At 41.7% G+C, this 17,468-nt stretch overlaps 1 long non-coding RNA gene across 1 annotated transcript in view; it reads left to right on the forward strand.

Annotated features, from left to right (window-relative positions):
* The window catches only part of LOC128664169 (uncharacterized), a 54,874-nt gene that overhangs the window by 10,191 nt on the left and 27,215 nt on the right, over nucleotides 1-17,468 (forward strand). The window contains exon 2 of the long non-coding RNA XR_008402926.1: nucleotides 8,138-8,258. This is a non-coding gene — a long non-coding RNA (uncharacterized LOC128664169). The remainder of the gene's footprint in view (nucleotides 1-8,137; nucleotides 8,259-17,468) is intronic.

Genomic DNA, 17,468 nt, shown 5'->3' on the forward strand with positions numbered 1-17,468 from the left:
CCCGGGCATTTTAGGCCAAAAAGGCCCACTTCTCCCCACCACCATTTTTTATTTACATACATGCCGCCACACAACATACACAACACACAAATACTACACAGCATTCACATACATGCAGGCCACAACACACACAACATTCACATACATGCAGACACACACCATTTGCAGCATTCACATACATGCAGTCAAACAACATACACACAAAACATGCACATTCAACTTATACACTTACACATATTTATGGGACAGAAAAAAATCACAACATAAATACATGTAGATAGACACTAATTATACATGCATTATAGTATAATATTGGGTATATGTATATATATATATATATATATATATATATATATATATATATATATATATACATATACTATATATGCCGGGAGCGTGCGGTGGGCCTGCAGGGAGCACGGGCGCGCATGTGTGTGCGCGATTGCGCAACAACCACTGCCACCAATGAATGAGTAAATGGGACACAGGGAGAGGGAGGGGGGGGGATAACACTCAAAAGGATCTGGGAGGGGGAGAGGGAGGAGGGTATTGATGGGGGGCAGCTACACTACAGAAAAAATTTAATTATATATAAAAAAAAAATACATTTTTGGGAGGCAAATTGGGTACTGGCAGACAGCCTTTTATAAAAGGCAGACAGCCTTTTATTTTAGTACTGGCAGACTTTCTGCCAGTACTTAAGATGGCGGGGACAATTGTGGGGTGGGGGAGGGAAGAAAGATGTTTGGGAGGGATCAGGGGGTGGGATGTGTCAGGTGGGAGGCTGATCTCTACACTAAAGCTAAAATTAACCCTGCAAGCTCCCTACAAGCTATCTAATTAACCCCTGCACTGCTGGGCATAATACATGTGTGATGCGCAGCAGCATTTAGCGGCCTTCTAATTACCAAAAAGCAATGCCAAAGCCATATATGTCTGCTATTTCTGAACAAAGGGGATCCCAGAGAAGCATTTACAACCATTTATGCCATTATGCCACTAGGCTATCGCCGAAACGCGTAAGCAAGAGAGTGCTACGCTATCTGTTACGATATTGTTTAATTGTTAAAGTTTTTAAGATGAGCTAAAAAGCTAAATAAAAGCTAAGTTTTATTTCACCGGAATTTACCTAGTGCTCCTCTTTCTGATCGCAAGATCGTAGTGTGAATAAGTACCATACAGGGATTTGGAGTGAGCACAGGCACCAGAGAAAACATTGAAAAACCCTGGGTCAAAAGAAGGATTTCTCATGAAGCGCTGTGGCACATATGGCTACTAACAGGACGAAGTGCAAGAGCTGAAGCGATAATAACCATCATGTGTGATCGAGGAGGGAGCCCGGGCTAATCGTAGCCCACACAGAACGAAGTCACACAAAACTGCAATCGGAGAGGAGGCTCCTGTGGACCGGCACACACAGACGGGACGCAACACTCAGCACAAGTAGCAGAAAGAAAATACAAGTTATTTCCGCAAGGAGCGGGTAAGAAATTGTATGTCAAACATATTAACTGTATCATATGCCACAATAAACTGATATTGTTGATAACAAGCTAATGATTGAGGACAAGTTTGCAAGGTAACACTGGCACATTTGAACTGTATCAAGTTTTTGGGGAATATCCTGGACCACAGGCTGATTGAAAAAGATAAAGATATAAAGATAGTCCTTTGGTGCTTGGACTTACATTGTGTGTACATGATGAAAATAATGTTATATTTAGAAAGTCCGTTAAATGGCGAGAAAAACAGTATATAATATGTGTGGGTACAGTAAATGAGTAAGAGGAAAATTACAGCTAAACACAAACACAGCAGAAATGTTAAAAAAGCCCTGGTCTTTAAGGGAAAGAAATTGAAAAATGGCCTTGTCCTTAAAGGGCCATTAAACCCAAAAAATGTCTTTCACGATTCAGATAGAGAATACAATTTTAAACAATGTTCCAATTTACTTCTATTATCTAATTTGGGGTGATCTTTAGATATCCTTTGTTAAAGAAATAGCAATGTACATTGGTGAGCCAATCACATGAGGCATCTATGTGCAGACACCAATCAGAAGCTACTGAGCATATCTAGATATGCTTTTCAGGAAAGAATATCAAGTGAAAGAAGCAAATTAGATAATAGAAGTAAATTAGAAAGTTGTTTAAAATGATATTCTCTATCTGAATCATGAAAGAAAAAAAAATTATGTCCCTTTAAGGGGTTAAATACCCTCCACACTGTACTGTGAATGCTAAACACCTGCAGCTTCTCATCTGCGCAACTGAGAATGCTCAGAGATAAGTATGGTGGTTGCATTGGGACAAACAACTAAAAGCAAAGTTAAAAATGGAAAATGCCTGAAATTACAATGTAACAATATTCATATAAACAAAAATGTAACCTAAGTAGCCCTAATTTATGTGATGAATGACTTGTCTTTACAATATGTAACAAAACTAGCAAAAACAAAAATTGGCTACAAATAAATATTACAGCTTAACTAATGAGGGGAATAAGTAAGATGTTACTTACAAAGTAATGAATATCAAGTGTAATTATGAAATCAATACCCTGAAACCTACCTACCGCAAAAATTGCTTTAACTAGGTGGGAATATGTCAAAAAGATATAAAAATTATGAATACAATTTTTTTTTATTTTTTTTTAATATCTTTTTATTGAAGTCAAAAACCAGTACAGAGTATAAGGTATGTCACAAAACATTCACAAAACAATGTGTACAGAGCAAAATTAGGAGACAATGTATTCTAGTATCACAAAACATTTCCGTACGATATGGGTCATTACATAAAGAGACTTCAGTTTTGTTTTAGAGTATAACAGATGTAGTATAAGCAAAAATGATCCTCTCCTAGTTATATACAAAGACAAGTAAGGTAGTTACTCAGATGAGGGTAAAACTAGGGAGGGGGTGACTCTATAGTTATATGGGGAAGAGGGATGCAACGGGCAAGAGCCGCTCAAAATGTAATAGGGGGGTGGAGGGGCGGAGCCAGTTAGTGTGTCTACGCTAGGGACAAATTTAGGAGAGACCAGGGTGTTATCACTTAATATAAATACAATCACACTCATCTAAGCCTTTATATTCCTATAGAGGGGGGCCTAGAGTCATATAATATATTGTCAGATGAAGGGGGGTCGTCAGATTAATTGGAGACTAGGGGGTTTGGGAGACTTCTGGGTGAGCCCCTCTCCTGGGGGAGTGCCACCTCTAGGCGATGTTGGAGAGGGAGAAGGGATATGACCCGCAGACATAAGTACCGGCGGGAAAGGGAGGAGAGAGGCTCAATCAAGAAAACTATTATGTGCTAGAGATGTGAATAAGAGCATAGATAAACTAGGGATTACAGTTGTATAGTCACAGAAAATTATAGTCAATAATACATATAAATATAACACAACACTTAAGTAATGGAGAGATCACGTGCACCCATATAGACAACAATAATTATTAAACACATTATAAAGAACCAGAATATACTAGGGAGAGTCTAAATTACATGTATGCTCACTGACATTACTACGGGTAATATGACACCTTACATACTGTCAATTAGTACCCAGGTACTTTGAACCAATTTAGTTATTTTATCTTATAACTTGTAGCACAACATATGTCTAGCGCCTTGCAGTCAAAGCCCACACGCCTTTATAAGTAAGGGATAAAAACTTATATGCTGGACCGTGTTTTCCCAGTAGACACGGCCCAGTAGCATCTAAAAATGGACCTTATCATCATCAAACAATATACCCTGCTTACTAATAGGGATATGGGCACCTTACAAGCTGTGAGCTTTACTAGTACTATAAAAGTGATGTGGCAACATTTGAACATACATATAAAAAGCTTCAGCATGAACATGGAAGTTAGTTAATAAACAAACCAGGGATAATTCTGAGAGAAATTATAAGAGACTTTTATGCTAAAATCTAAGTGGCTTCATGAATAAACAGCCTAAGCCTGGCTGAATGTAATATTCTATTTGCAGTCCATAGTTCAATGCTCGTTGCAAAGCAGTCCCTTGTGGTGCTATCAAACAGGTCTACTACGGTTGGGTGAAAAATTTCTAAGAAGTAGAGTTAATGTCAATATCGCTGAGCATGATCGGGCAATGATCATACTTCAGTACAGCATGTCAATTAGGGAAGGTTTACCCCACTCCAGACTTGTGGTCGATTGTCCAGTCTATAGGAAATTGCAAACTGTGTCTTAGCTGCAGCACACCATTCCAGAGGTAAGAGACCTGAGAGGGGTTCTCCTGAAGTGTAATGTACTTAGTTTCCCCAATGCGAGGAATCAAAGTAGATTTAGGGACTCCCGAATCTGAAGAGGGATCTATCGCATAGGGCCTGGAGCGGGTGTCTATCTGCCCGGTCTGAGGAGGACTAGACTTTCTCCGGAATCCTTCAATGATCACCTCATTCAAAGCAGCGCTTGTTTCTGTGATCAGAACTGCTGTGCCCCCATCAAGTACCTGCGATAGCTCATGGATCCATCTGTGAGCTGAGTTTATTTTTTGTATGTTGCTAGCCGCGTTAATTAGAGACCGCTGGGCATACAAATGTATAGAAGGCGAGCCTAGCTCGCAGATGCTTGTCTCTTCAGCGCTAGTATTTATCTCGAGCTGCAGTTCGTTGTTTTTCTTGTTACCCATCTTGAGGAGATCAACTTGCATAGTCTGGGCTTGCCGCGTAGCGGCCTTTCTATCCGACATCTTGATTGCAGCGTCTTCTTCTGGAGTGTATTGCGCTCTAATTGTAAGCGTGAGGTCTTTAAAATTATTCTGCATCTGTAGCTCCAACTTGGTGAGCATTATTCGTATCTCTTCCATAATCGGTGGGCAGATGGTTGTATTTGCAGATAGAGAGAGGATCAGTCTGTTTCAATGGAGGTAGGGCCGCGCACACTGCCGTCTAAGTCACAAAGGCTTCTTAGGGATTGGGGGAATCAGAATGTTCACCTTAGGGTGCTCTTAAGTGAGAAAGTCGCTACAAGCGGTTAGGTAGCTATTAAAGACATGTTAAATATAATAAAGTAGCTTAGGAAACAGGAGCTGTGTGAAAACACGTCTGATCCCTACGGTAGCTGGCTCCGCCCCCTATGAATACAATTTTAATCATCCCTGTATAATCTAATAATTTACAGACTCAGAGTATGACTATCAGATTAGTATGAATCTATGGCTAGCTGTACTACACAATATACTATTGCGTGTAAAATATGTACAAACAGGATCATTATTAGAAACATTGCATATCAAAATGGGTATTAAGGCCCCTAGGTATTAAAGTATCCAAGGTGTAAATCCACCTGGACTCTTTTTGCAACAACAATTTGGCTCTATTACCCCCTTTTAAATCGGCCACAGTATGTTTGGCAGACAAAAAAGTATGCTTGGCAGTACTACCAAGTTTATAGTGTAAATGCTGCACTGTTGCTGTGGCAGATATTACGTTGGCAAAACGAATGATGATCTACGCACCCGTATGGCCAATCACAGGGCATCCATACGTGCTGCCCTAGCCACTGGTGAAAGTGATCAGCCAGTGGCTAGACACTTTTTGTCTACCAAACATACTTTAAATCATACTAAAAAGGCAGTATTTTTTTTTCTAACACAGCTGTTGGAAAAAATACTGCCTTTTTAGTATTATTTAGCTCAGCTAACTCCCCTGCCGAATACAGCAGTGAAGACAGTAGCGGGGTTTGGGCTTTCAGCACGGAGAAGGAAGCCTACAAGAGAAGTTTGTTTCTTTTGCAAATTGCCCTGTTTCAGGATGCCGGTTTTATGGCCCTCTCCCTGCACTGCGTGGTCAGACACAGTAACAGACATAAGTTTTGATCCTAATGCTTCCTTGGTGCCCCGGGCTACAGTCCGGTTTGCCCGACCCTAAAAACAGCCCTGGTTGGGGGTCTGCACTGCTGCTGTACAGTGCATATTAAGCTCCCAAGTGTGTTACTCACTATTTTATTATAGAAGCTCCTGCTCTCACAACTCCTTTACACAGACTCCTCCACGATGCTTCCACTGTGCTTGCTGGCGCTACCACAACTGCACACTGTGCCACTGACAGACTTTTGCCACACAGAGGGCTTCTCCAGGATGATCGAAGCCCCCTGTGATGCGCTGCCTTAATTGACAGGTGCGCAGGACCAATGAAAGGGTTAGAGGGAACATCAGCAAAGTAGAGTGTATCAGTGTAGGTTATAATTAAGAGGTGGGCAGGGCTAAGGGGACCAGCGGCCCACCGGGCAAATGCCCGCTATGCCAGATCGCCAGTCCGGGCCTGTTATATTGTATTGTTTCACCGTTGTACTTATATCTTTGTACCCATGGACAGCGCTGTGGAATCTGTTGGCGCTTTATAAATATAGAATAATAATAATAATAATAAACTTGGTGGGATGATTCACATGACTGGGCAGTTAACTTAGAGGGTTATACTTTATTTAGGAGGGAGAGGAGTAATAAAAGGGGTGGAGGTCATAAGTACTGCATCAGACACATTGCCACCCTACACAGCTAAATGGAACCTTGATCTCTCAGTAAATTTAGACATAGAAAACTGGAACAAAATATTCCTCTCAGTTAAAAAATCCTCAACCTCCTCTGCGATACTAGAGTTAAACTTTAAAATACTACTTTGGTGGTATCTTACCCCATCGAGGCTAGCCAGCATATACCCTGGTACATCTGGATTATGCTGCAGAGGCTGCGGAGCTCATGGTAACGTTGTCCATATGTGGTGGCATTGCCCTAAAGTACGCCCACTGTGGGAAGCAGTTGAAGCTTACTATAAACAATGTATCATAGCTAATTTCACATTCACACCAGGTCTAGCCCTTTTAAAAGATCTACCAAAGATACCGTGTCGCCTGAAAACCTTGGTCCTACAAATTGGCCTCAACAGTGCTAGAAAATTAATAGCCAAGCACTGGAAAAAACCTAATATCTTAAACAAATCTATGTGGGTAGAGGAGGTGGAAGAACAATTGTCATGTTCTGTCTCAGGATATCATGTGAGAGCCTCATTGTCTGGAACAGTTGCTTTAAAGGAAGATTAGTAGAAGCCATACTGATTGAAAATGAAAACAAATTTATTTAAACAACAAAATACTTTGTTTAAGCAAATACTTGCAGAATATTTAAATATGCTACTCAGGTATGTTAAGACCACATACAGCAGGAGTGAAAATAAAGAAAACTAGTAAGCAGAGATGCAGATTCAAAAAGGAAAGTCTTTCTCTTGGTAATAACTGAAATGTAAGATTTGCACAAGGCAGAAAACAACTTGTAAACAGGTAGCAGGTTTAAAGGTAAAGTCTTTCTCCTTGTAATTGCTGAGTCCAGGAATTGCACAAAGCAGGAAACAACTTGCAAACTGGTAACAGGTTTAAAGGTAAAGTCTCTCTCCTTGTAATTGCTGAGTGCAGGAAATGCACAAGGCAGGAAACAAACTTGAAGATTGGTAACAGGTTTTAAGGTAAAGGCTTTCTCCTGGTAATACCTTGTAAACAGGTGCAAAGGAAATCTTTCTCCTGGCAATGGCCAAGTGCAGGAATTGCATAAAGCAGGAAACAAACTTGTAGATTGGTAACAGGTTTAAAGGTAAAGGCTTTCTCCTGGTAATACCTTGTAAACAGGTGCAAAGGAAATCTTTCTCCAAAGAAATACAGGAAACAGGTTCTGACTTGACAAAACAGATCCAATGTGAAGACAAAAATGCAGACTAAAAGCCATCCTTAAATAGGGAGGTTTTGCACAGGGTTGGTTCTGATTAATTCCAGAATTGAGAACACCTGTGTGTTGCACAGGTGTAATAACAAGTAAGGCAAATAGTTATTTATCAGATCTTTTAAGATCCATGCTATTGCTAGAACTGGCTGTAGCTCAACATGTAAGCAAACAGAAATAGCAACCACAGAGTCACAGGTTCAAATCCCCACACAGCCCTTCTTAGCAGAATGCCTCCCAGACCTTTTCTTTTTCTTTTTCGTCTGGAGGCTTGGTTCATGACAACAATTCTCCCTAGAAAAATACGGCTACATGTGCCGTAACAAAACACAAATCATTCTAAACGCCGGATTCTTGTGGCAAGAATACTTATGAGGCAACTTATCCTACAGACCACAAACACACTACACAAACCTCACTAGCAGCTGCTGGATGACTTCATCCTTGGATAACCGCCAGTCTAAGGGTAGGAGAGTGCCGGGCCGTCATGGTTGCCTTAAACATCTGTTTCAGGTGAGCGATACTTACTTTAACAGATCAGATGGATAATTTTTCAAGGTTAAATTGTTATCTTGTTTGTATTTACCTGTTAGACTGTTATATTCATTATGGTTAACATATTCTCTCAAGCACTGTGTTACAAGAGACTAGAAAACGCTTACCTACAGATACTGTTAATTATCTAAACCCAGTGTACTTTAACACCGGACAGCCTTAAATATCCTTCAGATAACGAGGACTTTTTGAAAAGTCAGAATCAATAATGTATCTGAATGTAATAATGTAATGTTTTACTGCTGATGTCTCTTGACCTCTGTACCACTAATAAAAATAACAAATAAAAAAAAATTTAAAAAAAAAGGGGTGGAGGGATCTGCATGTATATTAAACCTAATGTTAAACCTACAATAAGGGAAGATATTTATGATGATACAGGTGACAACGTAGAGATGCTGTGGGTTGAAATAAGGAGTGGGGGAAAAAAACTAATAAAATATTAGTAGGAACATGCTACAAGCCCCCCAACAACAGTGACATGGTGAAGGCTGAGGTATTAAACCAATTTTTCTTCTTAAATGGAAAGAGACCATAGCTGCATTCATTACTTTTGGGAATTAAGAACCTGGCCACCAGGAGGAGGCAAAGACACCCCAGCCAAAGGTTTAAATGCTCCTCCCACTTCCCTCATCCCCAAGTCATTCTTTGACTTTCGTCCCAGGAGGTTGGTAGAGATGTGTCCGAATTTTTAATTTTTGTTTTTGTCTTTTATGGAGGGTAGTACTCTTTGGCATGGGACAGGAGTTTTAAGTAATCCTGTCAGTCTCTCAGTGAGGGCTTGTATGAAAGTTAGGGTCCGGAGTTGTAAAACCATCCCGACTGATGTTAACAGCTCCTCATGCAATCAGAGTTGTCGAACTTCGCTCCACTGCCTGCTTTCTTCTCTCAAGTCCATGGAGGAGGCGATCCTACTATCAGTCACACTTGAAAAGTCGTGTTCCTGTTCCACGGCATAGAGCCCCGTAAGATCGTTTCATTTTACTTTATTCAATGTATTGTAATGTGAATGTTTCCCGTGAGGCTATCACCTCGCGGGTTTAACTTATAACATAGGGTCTCAGTGAGTCTCTGTTAGTATCTTGGAATCAAGGGTTAATATCTCCTGAGGGGGGTTATTGGAGAGGGGGGTTTATAATCATGTTTGTTATGTGATTCATCCTGCTTATGTGTGAGGTTTTTGGGCTAGTGGTTTAGAACTTTGAGGCCTTTTGGCTGGGTACGCTTTTTGGACTGTACGGTTCACCCTGTGTCTGGGCGTGGTTAAGTTCTGTTTCCGCATTCCTGACAGTGTGGGGAGTTATTCTAGTCCGCAGGGGTCTGGTCATTGGTGGTGTCAAGTGCCATTTTTGTTTTTTACTGTTTATAGTCCAAATTTATATATCCTCTTTAAAGTTATGGAGGATTCTGATGCTGAGACTGTGCTCATTTCAGATTCAGATACAGAGGATTCTGATATTGAGACGATTATGATATCAGATTCAGATTCGGTGTCCGGTGACGAATCCGGTTTGGCCTCATTGACTCCTGTCAACCAGTTTTGTTCCATATGCCATATGAGAGCACCCGGTTCCTTGGGCTCAGGGAATCAGGGGTTGGCTGAGCCATCCGCCTCTGGGGGTCCTGTCCTCCAGGGGGTGAGTTTCCTACCGATTCTTCCTCCTACACATGCGGGTAACCCAGTTTATGGTTCCTACATGCAGGGTGGCGTTTTCCCCCTGGAGGTTGCAGCATGTTTTTGCTTTCAGATATTGTTGGCGATTGTTCGTCTGCAGAGTCCAGATGTTTCTTTGAGAATGTGCTCGTGCCCTATTGTCCCGGGTCTTCTGCCTTGGGGTGGGCCTCTACAGTTCCCTGCGGGTGTAACTGTTGCGGAGTGTTGTGCCTTTCGTTACATGATTGTGCGCCTTTGTGTGTTGCTTAGAAATCTTTTTCAGTTATTGTATGACCCTATCATTAACAGATATGGGAACTTTCAGTCTGATAATTCGAATGGTGCACCTCATTAGATAGGTGGGGTTATCTCCTGTTTGTCTTTATTTGAGATCTTTCCCAGTGTTTTGAAAGATAGGGCTCTGTTTGGCTGGTCCTGTGGGTAGGTCTGTGTCTTTTGGGCGTTAACCTTCGGGTTGCCTATATATTGTCTTTTATTTGTGTTTTCCTTCGGGAACCATCTGGGATCTATACGCTTGTTACTTCTTCAGAAGTTGTTTGAATATGTTAGTCCTATGTTTAATAATGTCTGTTTTTGTATTTCCCCTATGTGGGAGAATTTATACAGCTTGTCGGTTAGGACCCTGAGTACAGGCTGGTCCTGTCGGGTTCATTTGTTTTTTTGGCTGTTCAGACACGTGGCGCCGTTCTGCCAGACCGGTTCGGTAGTGGCACTGATTGCTCAATTTATCTTTGTTTTTATGTTCAACTAAGCATTCTAGAGGACCTGTGGGTCGCGAGGCGGAAAAGGATTGTTTCAGTCCTTATAGCCTTCAGTCATAGATGACTGCTGCGTCATGTTATTTGACATCTGAGTTCATCAGAACCTAGAGTTTCCTCCTCTATATGGGGGAGGGCTGATGGGCTTAATTCCCCGTTACCACTGAGGATTGGTTTGGCCTTCAGTTTTAGGCTTCTGGATGGTCCTATTGGGGCTTTATCCAACAGCTTGTATGGATAGCTGTACGGCATGTGGAAGGTTTTCTATTTTAAAACCTGTTGCAAATTTTGGCACTTTAAGGGTGCGTATATGCCGTTTTCTAGTGTTTCTAGATATGGTTTTTACTCGAGGCCGCATAGGGTCTGTTGGAGTTATGGGACCTTTGGGTCTTCTTCCTTTGTCTCCGGCTAAGTTAGATCTCCTTTGGGGATCTGTGTTCGGACGTTGGTTGCTCCCTGTAGAGACTTGCTTAGCTCAGGGTTTTCCGGAGCTGGGAAGGCTTAGCACCTTTCTCTCCTCTGTGTCCTCTGCCTGTGTGGAGGTGATGGGTTGACTAGCCCTGCTATTGGGGGTTTTGAACTTCAAGGTATCCCTTTTGTTGTCCTGAGGCCATTGTGAAGTCCCATTATTAGGCTTCTAGCCTTACTCCTTGGAGAGTTGGACTTTATCTAGGGGGGGTTCCTTCCTTTGGTCAGGGCTTTCAAGTTCTCTTTGCTGTCCGGATTCTCTGGATATGCACCATTATTATTATTATTATCAGGTATTTGTAGAGCGCCAACAGGTTCCACAGCGCTATGAACATATGTGGTATATACCATTCCCTTTGTCTGTTTTTTTGACCAGTAGGGGTGTTTAGTTGCCTGAACTATTAGGTACCCGGACCTGTTTTTCTTCTTGAGTCTTCCTCTTCTGGGGTATTGCTCCTTTCACAGTTTTGGATTGTTTTGATTCTCAGGGCTGGTCGGGATGTTCCACACTGATTGGAACGGGAGCTATGTCCTTGCTCCATCTACCTAATTGGGTAAGGGTTGGCCCAGTTTATCGGAGTATTTGTTACTCCTTGCCACAGAGTAACCCATGTCAGCTGCTTGTGCTAATTTCCAGTTTCTGGTGCGCCATAGGGTTGCATTCCCCTGTTAGTTTGCCAGTGTACCTGTGGATTCTCTGCTCTGCAGGCGAATGGGTTGGCTGTGCCTCTGTTGGGCAAACTACTTGTGAGGGGGTCCTTTCTAGGACATTTGACTTCCGACCTCTTCCCCTTTTCTTTAGGAGATATTCTATTCTTAGGGAGAAGGAGCCCTTCTTAGGGGCTTCTCCTGGTCGGGAAGTGAAAAGTGGACTGGGTTTCCCCTGGAATCTTGCTGGTTCCATGTCAGACTGTGGGGCAGTGTTTTGATAGATACTTGGGTCTATGGCCTTGTCTGTTTTCAGAGTTTGGTTGTACTTATACTCTGGGAGGATGGCTCTGCCATCTTTACGCTTGTTCCTGTACCATTTTTGGGATTCTTTGTTCCCTTGTATTGGTGGCCCTGCTGGGTCTGTTGGTCAGGATGCCAGAGTGGTCTATGGGTCACAGTATCCTTTGGGATGTGTGAGCTTGCTGAGTCTATTTTGATAGCTCAGTTTGAAGGTCAGTTTGAGTAGGTCCGGCGGCTTAGGTTACCTGGAGCGTGCCCTCTGTCGGGGGCTGTTTTGTGCGGTCCGTTTCTTGATGGCTGCTTATTCTTTCTTCCTTGGAAGCTCCCTCTGTGTCGTCCTGTTATGGACTCTGTTTTCTCGAACTTGGGATTTCGCCTAGGTCTATTACATGCTATTTCACGGTTGAATACTTGGGTATTCCATGGGCAGGCGCTGGGAGAACTTTGCCTCTTTTATGCGTTCCATGCTTGCAGGTTGTTGGGGAGACGTCTTTTTGGTCTCCGTGCCTGCTGTTGTCCCGGGTTTCGCCTGGTATAGGCATGGCCACTTTCCCTGTTTGGGTTGATTTGGGTCTCTGTGTGTTGGGCCCACTCTTGGAGGTGCTGATTTTTGTATTGAGGGACTTTCGGTTTTCTTGGTCCTCCTTTGCCTTGTTCCCCTTGGGGTATTCAGCTGGTTCACCATTTATTTGTGTAGGGTGAGTTGTGGGGGACCGTCTGTTGGTCGACGGTGTCTCTTGGTGGACTGTTGGCTCAGTTGAGTCCATTTTGCGATCTCTAGTTTGGCTCTGGACTGGCTCTTAGTCAGTGTCAATGGGGATTTTCCTTGAAATGTTTTCTCGGCTTCTGACGAAGCGGGATTTTTTTTATTGGGTAGAGGTTCAGGCCTGGTGCTCTCAGTATGGGTCGCCTATTGTACCCTCCTGTCTTGGCATTCAGTGTCCTCTATAGCTTGGGTATTGTTTCCCAAAAGTAATGAATGCAGCTGTGGACTACATTTAAGAAGAAAAACATAAATTATGCTTACCTGATAATTTCCCTTTCTTCTGATGGAAAGAGTCCACAGCTCCCCACCCGTAATTTTATGTGGGGCGTCCTTATATTCTTCTGGCACCATTTCGTCCTGATATTTCTTCTACTGTTCCTTGTTCCTTGGCAGAATGACTGGGGGATGAGGGGAGTGGGAGGAGTATTTAAGCCTTTGGCTGGGGTGTCTTTGCCTCCTCCTGGTGGCCAGGTTCTTAATTCCCAAAAGTAATGAATGCAGCTGTGGACTCTTTCCATCAGAAGAAAAGGAAATTATCAGGTAAGCATAATTGATGTTATTTTCTTCAGTATACACAAGAGAGGAACCAATGGGGGAAACTTTTAAACAAACTAGAACATACAAGCCCATACCATTAACTGGGTTATCTCTAGAGGATATCAGGAAAAAAACTGAATAATATTAAGATAAATAAAACCCGAGGCCCAGATGGAATACACCCAAGGGTTTTACAGGAATTTTGCACTGTTTTAGACAAACCTCTGCTCTTAATTTTTCAAGACTCATTATCATCAGGCATAGTACCCCAGGACTGGCATAAAGCTGATGTGGTGCCACTCTTTAAAAAGGGAAGCAGGGCAGATCTAGGAAGCTATAGACCAGTTAATCTGACATCAATAATGGGGAAGATACTTGAAGGGATCATAAGGGATTATATTGATGAGCTTATTTGTGTAAACAAGATTATGAGTTTAAATCCACATGGTTTTATGAGAAATAGATCATGTCAACCTAATCAAATTAGATTCTACGAGGAAGTAAGTAAAACTATACATAAAGGGGAATCAGTTGATGTTATATACTTGAATTTGTAAAAGGCTTTGATAGAGTGCCACATGAGAGATTAATGTACAAAATTAAAGGGACAGTCTACACCTTAGTCATCTTAAAGTCTTGCCCTTGATTAAGCTACAAATAGCCTCCTCTCTATATCATGCAGCAGGAACAGTAAAACATTTATTTTAAAATGAATAGTGTTTCTGGCCTGTTTGAAATGGCTGCCAAGTTCAGTCCACTGATGACATCATGATCTGGGCTGCATATGGCATCCAATCACAAAAGGCTCACTAGTTAGATTCAACAGACTGTCAATGCTATTTAGCAGAATGTGTAGATGCAGCCCAGATAGCGATGTCATCAGTGGGCTGAGCTTGGCAACCATTTCAAGTGGCCAGAACAGGGGCGTATTAATGCATAGGCCAACAAGGCCAGTGCCTGGTGCGGCACATTTTGCTGGGTGGCACTAATTCACAGCCATTTTCTTTATAAAAGGAAGTGTGCAAAATAACTTTATTTTTTATGTAAATCGTGTTGTTCCTGATTTTCCCGCGTGCAGGCTGTAAAATTTATGCGCAGGCTTCTGTAAAGACAGGAAGAGCCGGGGGTGTGGGGGTAGAGTAGGATGTTGGTGATAGATGGAGTATATATTAGACCAAGTTTAATACATTTCACTTTAAAATTTTGCAAAGAAACCCCAGGGAAGTGATTTGTGTTTTTTAGTTGTTAAAGAGAATTGAACTCACGTGGGGCTCATGATTACTGCTCCTAGGGTTTAAAAGGGAAGCATTTCTCTAGCTTAGTACATTACAGCCAGGCAGGAGGCCTGATGTGTTGTGAAAAATATTATGTACTAAACGTTTTGCTGAATTTCTGTTAGATTCTGTAAAGGACATTTGTGTTGCTGCAGACAATGCAGACAGAGATTTGCTGTTTTGGAAGCTTGTGCAGAGACTGAATCTGTTCCGTTTGCCTTACCTGTGAACAAACTGTATGCTGCTGTTAAAGTCACCTTTAATTAAAAAGGGGTTTATTAAAACTCAAAATTAAAAACATTGAGCATCAAGTGTAAAGGGGCATAAGCATATAGCCCCCTAATGCAATGCGTTGCCTGATGAAACGGTGATTGTAAAGACAAAAATCACATTGCATTAAGGGGCTATATGCTTATGCCCCTTTACACTTGATGCTCAATGCTTTTAATGTGAATTTTAATAAACCCCTTTTTAACTAAAGTCAAGTGTCAGCACCTCACTATCCTTGGAACCGCACCCTGGGACAGATCATACTTTGGAGTTATATCCAGTGTTCCAGATTTCAGCCGGAACAAGGGTTAGTTGAGGTATCAGCTCGTCACTACCAGCACATAAGTGTGCTCCAGCTAAATGTGAGTATCCATTTGGCAATTTGCGATGTGATGTTGGATTACACCTCTGATCTACACATGAGGTGCCCCTCTGTTTTGTATCCATTTTACTACCCGATCTGGAGTGATCTGCGAGGAGGAGAGCAGCCTTACATCTTATGTTTGGACTACACACGTTGATTGACTAAGCACAGTATTACTTGTCTCACTGTGGGACTGTTTTGATCTCACTTCACCTTATTTTTGGTTTGCTATTATTTTTTTTATTTATGTTATAACATACCAATATTATTATTAGATTTTTTGCGCATTAGGAAATGTTATAATATGTCATTGCAGGTTTTATGTATATATACTTATACTTTTTTTTTGTGGTTATTATATTATTATTAGAGTGCACCCCCTTTTATTGGCTGTTATAAAGTCACCTTAGTGTTTAGGAAGAAAATAAAGTTTTGAAAACTTTAACTGGATTGCCCTTTATTGCATTTAAACCCTAGAAGACAGTTGTTGCCAAAGATTCTTGTTACATATGGTGGAGAAGGCGGGCCGCCGACATGTTGCTTGCAAATTATAAAACCCACAGACATAAAATGTGGCGGCCCACCTTCTCCACCATATGTCTGTGGGTTTTATAGTTTGCAAGCAACATGGAGGAAGTTATTAAAGCACTGATTCAGTCTACTGCTGTGCAACAGGAGGCCAATAGCAAAGCTGCTGAAAACTGTGCAGCTCTGCAGCAGTTAGTATTGGCACAGACAGTGAATGATATGATTATGGCAAAAACACAGAAAGAGAGTACTGAAGTGCTGGTGCAACAGATGGTCACATTTCAAGCAGAAACATTCAGGAAGGTTTGTGAGGAACAGCAGAATGCCACATGTACCTTGCAGCAAGAGATTCAAGCTATATCTGAGAGACTGAACTCTGATCCTGCTGGTGGCTGTCAAAGCTCTAAAGTTATACGAGCTAGTCACTATATTCAAAAGATTTCTGCAGAGGACAATGTTGATGTGTACCTTCTTGCCTTTGAGAGAACAGTGGAAAGAGAAGAATGGCCAGCAGATGAGTGGGCAAGCATACTTGCACCTTTTTTTAAGTGGAGATCCTCAAAAGGCTTACTTTGACCTAGAGCCGGAGCAAGCCAGTGACTATGACAAGCTGAAGGCTGAGATCCTGGAATGCCTAGGAGTGACTTCTGCAGTACATTCCACTCTTGGAGATATGCATCTGATAAAGCTGCAAGATCACAGATGTTTGACCTCATTCACCTTGCCAGGAAATGGCTGCAACCAGAGGTTAACTCCACTAATAATATTGTGCAGTTATTGGTGATGAATCGCTTTCAACGAGGATTACCTGCTTCCCTGCGTTGATTGGTCAGTCAGGGTGACCCTCAAACTGCCGACCAACTGATTGCTTTAGTGGAAAGGTATATTGCGGCAGGAGAAGTTTTACATCTACCTCCAGCAGATTTACCCTCCTCTCCTATTTGCCAGAACTCTACAAGAACTGGTAAGACTGTTCAAGGGGGAAGGGGGGGGGGGGTGAGAGACCAGAAGTTATATTTACAAGATACAAGGGACACTCCTCTGGGAGATAGAGGAACATTTAAATATAACCAACCTGGAATGAAATGTTATCATAGTATTAAATGTTTTAAGTGTAATGAGGTTGGCCATGTTGCCAGAGACTGTGCCCTTTAAGATGAACTGATGGACTATAGTACAAGTGATAATACAGGGCCGCACTCATTTCTGTCTAACTGTATTCATCCTGATAATAGTGATGTCTCTCACACGTGTCTGGTGACTGTAAATGGTAGAATGTGTAAAGCATTACTTGATCCAGGTAGTATGGTTACATTAGTGGCAAAAATTATAGTACCTGATGTGACTATAGATTATATGCATAAAATGGGTATTCTTTGTGTTCATGGTGATAAACGTGGATATGCTACAGCTGATGTAAATTTCAAAACACAATGTGGTTCTTTAAAACATTGGGTAGGTGTAGTACCCAAATTAGCTCATGAGGTAATGATAGGAAGAGATTTTCCTAAGTTTTTAGAATTATGAGCTTTAATAGTAAATTCAGCTTAGGAGTCAAAAGGGAATGAAACAATTGA

Source organism: Bombina bombina, chromosome 6 (genome assembly GCF_027579735.1).
Source record: "Bombina bombina isolate aBomBom1 chromosome 6, aBomBom1.pri, whole genome shotgun sequence".
Classification (NCBI taxonomy): Eukaryota; Metazoa; Chordata; class Amphibia; order Anura; family Bombinatoridae; genus Bombina; species Bombina bombina.